The sequence below is a fragment of the Megascapheus bottae genome, chromosome Y (genome assembly GCF_031878675.1).
Source record: "Megascapheus bottae isolate mThoBot1 chromosome Y, mThoBot2.hap1, whole genome shotgun sequence".
Classification (NCBI taxonomy): Eukaryota; Metazoa; Chordata; class Mammalia; order Rodentia; family Geomyidae; genus Megascapheus; species Megascapheus bottae.
In genome coordinates, this window is record NC_143548.1 from 3,285,544 (window position 1) to 3,290,608 (window position 5,065).

Here is a 5,065-nt window from a genome sequence, read left to right on the forward strand (position 1 = left end):
CAGTAGGAAAGGTTATGAAATGGTTTATGTAGTATGTCTTGAATTGTATAGGTAAGAATTGAACAAACATTGAGGTATTGCTTGGAAATATGTCTCAGGAGTTGCCCTCTGTAAGTTATTTTCATAATGTTAATTATATTTTCTGTAATGATAATCCATCCAATCAAACAAACTAAGTGAAATGACAGAATCAAAGTGATATATTTCTTTCAAATTATTTTAGCTGAATAAAAATAATTTGGAATTTTGAGATGTACACTGAGGCAGAGAAAAAAAAGCTCTCAAAGAAGCAACCATCTTGTTGAAAGTTCGGCTAAAATCTCAAAGAGAAACTTCCCTGAGTAGGAAATAAAAATGGCCTATAAACATATGAAAAAATGTTCAATATCACTAGCCACAAAAAGAATGAATATTAAAACAACTGAGATTTTGCCTCACCCTAGTAAGAATGGGCATTATCAAGAAATTCAATAAAAACCACTACTGGTTTGGATGAAGTCAGAGTGGATGGTTACTGAAATGTTGGTGGGAACAAAAATTGATCAACCACTCTAAAGAGCAGTATGAAGTTTCATCAGAAGACTAGATCTAGAGCTTCCCTCTGACAAGGGAGTCCCACTCCTGGCCATTTACCCAAAGATCCAGAAACCATTTCAGTCAAAATCCTGTGTAAAAGAGGCTATCTTTTTTCCATCCTATTATTTGGCACCCTTATCAAAAATTAAATATGCATAGGTCTGTGGGTCTTCTGTCTTATTCCATTCATTCTCATGCCTGTTTTTATTCCAATTCTAACATGTTCTAATAACTACAGTTCTGTCATAGAGTCTGTGGTTTGTATTGATAATCATTGAGAGGTGTTCTTTCTTCCCAGGTTTGTTTTGCTATAAGGGGTCTTTTAATACTCCATATGAAGTTTTGGATTGCATATACTGAATGACCTCTATATCCCTGAGATGAATCCTGTTTGTTTATATTATATATTTTTTCTGATAAGATCTTGAAGATGATTGGTCAGTATTTTGTTTAGAAGATTTGAATTAATATTCATGAAACAAATGTGTCTATGGTTCTCTTTTTGGATGAGTTCCTATCTGGTTGGAGGATCAGGGTATTGTTGGCTCCATGAAATGAGTATGATAAGTAAACTTCACTTTCAATTTCATTGAAGTGATTGAGGACAAATTGTCCTCTGAAGGCCTTATAGAATGTAGCTGTGAATCCATCAAGTCCTGGGCTCTTCAGGGATGAGACGTCTCTTATTGACACTTCTATTTCATTACTCTAAATAGGTCTGATCACATGGTTTAGATCTTCTTAATTCAATTTGGTCATGTCAATATTGACTAGACCATATGGAGCCATTTTTAAAGTGAGGAACAATCTCTGGATTCCTAGTATTTCCAGAATTTTTAGCATAAAGGGGTTTTAGAACTTGTTAAACTCTTTTTCTGCATTGATTGAGACAGTCATGTGCATATGTTCTTACTTCTGTTGAAGTAATAAATTAGATTGACTTCTGTATATGGAACAAAAATTGCATCACTGAGATTATCTTGTTTGATTTTAGTGTATAATTTTTTGAAGAGTTTTTGAAGATGATTGGCCAGTTTTATGTTGAGAAGTTTTGCAACAAATCAAAACAACTCTGCGATTCCACCGCCCTCCAGTTAGAATGGCCATGATGAAAAAATCTAGTAACAACAGAAGCTGTTGAGGATGTGGCCAGGAGAGATCACTTCTACTGTGTTGGTAGGAGTGTAAACTTGTTCAAGCACTATGGAAAGCACTAGGAGAGTTCCTCAAAAGACTAAACATAGAGCTTTCCAATGACACAGCAATTCCTCTACTTGGTATTTGCCCAATCATCCAGAAACAAAGACATATTAAACCCACTAGTACAATGACATTCATTGCAGCACTGTTTACCACAGCAAAGATATGGAGTCAACCCAAATTCCCCTCAGTTGATGAGTGGATCAACAAGATGTGCTATTTATACACAATGGAATTCTATGCTGCTGTCAGAAAGAATGACCTCACCCCATTTGTAAGGAAATGGAAAGACTTAGAAAAGATCGTATGAGGGCCGGGAGTTTGGCCTAGTGGTAGAGTGCTTGCCTAGCATGCATGAAGACCCGGGTTCAATTCCTCGGCACCATATACATAGAAGAAAAGAGCTGGAGCTCAGGCTCTGAGCCCAAGCCCAGGACTGGCAAAAAAAAGGTTTTTTTTAAAAAAAAGAAAAGAAAAGATATGAAGTGAAGTAAGCCAGACTCAAAAGAGCATAGGTTTCCCTCATGTGTGTTAATCACATGAATTCTGCATTTAAAGAACCCTATAGATTCCAATCCCAAGCTGCTTGAGCTAACTCAAAATTTTGGCAAGGTACCAGGGTATAAACTTCATCCTCAAAAATCAACTGCCTTCCTACATACCAGCAATGAGAAGAACAAAAAAACAATTAGTAAAGCAATTACTTTTGCAATAGTCTCAAAGAAAATAAAGTACCTAAGAATTAACTTAACAATGAATGTAAAGGACTTTTTTCCCATTTTTTATTGTACTTAATAAAAGGGCTACATTATATTCACCACATATAGGTTGCATTATTTCACATATATTGATACCCATTCTCATGTCTTGATATCCATTTCCATCCCGCCATCTGCACCCCTCATAACAATGTAAAGGAACGTCTTAATAAAAACTGTAAAACCCTGAAAGAGAAAACGCTAAAACTGAGAAAATGGGAAAACCACCCATGCTCCTGGATTGGAAGAATTAACATTGTGAAAATGGCAGTCTTGCCAGTGGCTATCTACAAATTCAATGCAATACTCATCTTAATCTTTAAAGAAATGGAAAAAGCAATCCAAAATTTCATATGGAATAATAAAAGATCCCATATAGCAAAAACAATTCTTAGCAGAAAGAACAGCCCAGAAGGAATTTCAATACCAAACTTCAGACTCTATTACAGTTATAGTAACCAAAACAGTTTGCGACTGGCACAAAACAGGCCTGAAGACCAAAGGACTAGAACTGAGGACTGAGGTATTAACCCAGAGACCTATGGCCTCCTAATCTTTGATAAAGGAGCCAAAAAAAGTAGACTTGAAGAAAAACAGCCACTTCAATAAGTTATCTTGGCAGAACTCGTTAAGCGCCAGTAGAAAACTACAGTTGGATCCTTTTTCAGCTTGCACAAGGATTAACTTCAAATAGATCGGAGACCTGGAGATAAAAGCAGACACACTGAAAACTTTATAAGAAAGAATAAGAAATACATTAGGTCTCCTTGGCACAGGTCGATATTTTCTTAATACAAATCAAAGGGCATAGCTCGCAAATTAACTAGAAAGCATACAGAGTTGAAGAGGATTTTTCACTAACCCTACAATGGACAAAAGCCTCATATCTAAAATACACCAACATCTCAAAAAATTGAATTACTCCAAAACTAAACCATCCCATCAAAAGATGGGCTTAAGACATAAAGAGAGTCTTCTCTGAAGAAGAAAGAAGAGTGGCCTATAGACACAAGTGCTCACCATCTCTGACCATTAAAGAAATGCAAATCAAGTCTAAAATTCCACCTCACTACAGTTAGAATATCCAGAATCAAGAAATCCAGATGTTTGAGGGGATTTTGCCAATAGTAACTACACTGATGGTGGGAGTGCAAACTCATTAAACTACTATAGAAAGCAGTATGGCAGTTCCTCAAATGACTAAACATACAGCTCCCCTATGACCTGTAATTCTACTACTTGCCATTTACCCAATCATCCAGAAAATAGGACCTATTAAAGCCACAAGGACGATGGTGTTCATTGCAGCATTATTTAACATAGCAAAGACATGTAACCAACCCAGATGCCCCTCAGTTGATGTGGATCAACAAGATGTGGTATTTATATACAATGGAATTCTACACTTCCTCATCTTTAAGGAAATGGAAAGACTTAGAAAAAAATCATTATGAAATGATGTCATCGAAACTCAAAGAAACAAAGGCTCATTTGTTTCCCTCATTTGTCAAAATTCGTACAAACCTTGGGCTCTCCTAGTAGAGATTTACAACAGAACACAACCTAGATACATAAGGCCATATAGTATGATGCAAAAGGAAAGAACCTCTAGGATATAGAAACAAAAGCCCTATCATGAATGATTTTGCCCTTAATGTACTATGTTATCTCTCATCTCTTTTGCTGTCCCTTTGTTATCTCATATTATTACAATATTTCACCTGGTTATCTGATATATTTTATATATGTGTATTTGGTTCATTGAAATCAGATAGCAAAGGGGGGAAGAAAGATGAGGAGAGGAGTGGGAGGCAGAAAATCAGGACCACGACATGAGAAATGGTATCAATATTTGTGAAGTAATTAACCTTCTATCTAATGAATATAATGTAACCCTTCTATTAATTACAATAAAATATATATTAAAAAGAATGAACAATTACAGTTGATAAAAAGGAAAAAAAAATAATTCACATTAAGTGATATGAGCCAGAGTCAAAGGAACATAGGCTTAATGGTTTCCCTCATTTTTCATAATTAGTATGAATCTTGGCCTCTCCTAGTGTGAGGCCTAAATTAATTTTAAAGTTTGATGAACTTCAGTACAAAGAGTCCATTTTGTAATGTTCTGAGAAATCCCCTAACTGCTTCTTCTCAGGAAATCTGCTAGATGCTCCATCAGTTGTTTACTCAGACAGCTAGCAAGGACATTCAAAATTAATCTCTAGGACAGCAGCTGTGTTCCATAGATATCACGGACACCAAAAACTAAATTTCTGTGGGCAAATCAGACATTAAAACCAATAATAAATTGTCAAATATCCCTATGTAAAGGTTAACTAAAACATGAGGCTGTGAAAATGAAAACAAAACTTCTTTATTCTGTACTATAAAAGCTTTGCTAATTCTGTACTTGGGGCCTCCAAGTGTTACTGGTTTCCAAGGCAAGCTCAAGCTTGCTAATAAACAGCTCTTTGTTGCTTGCATTGGTCATGGTCTCTGATGGTCTTTCAGGGGGATTTTGAATGTTG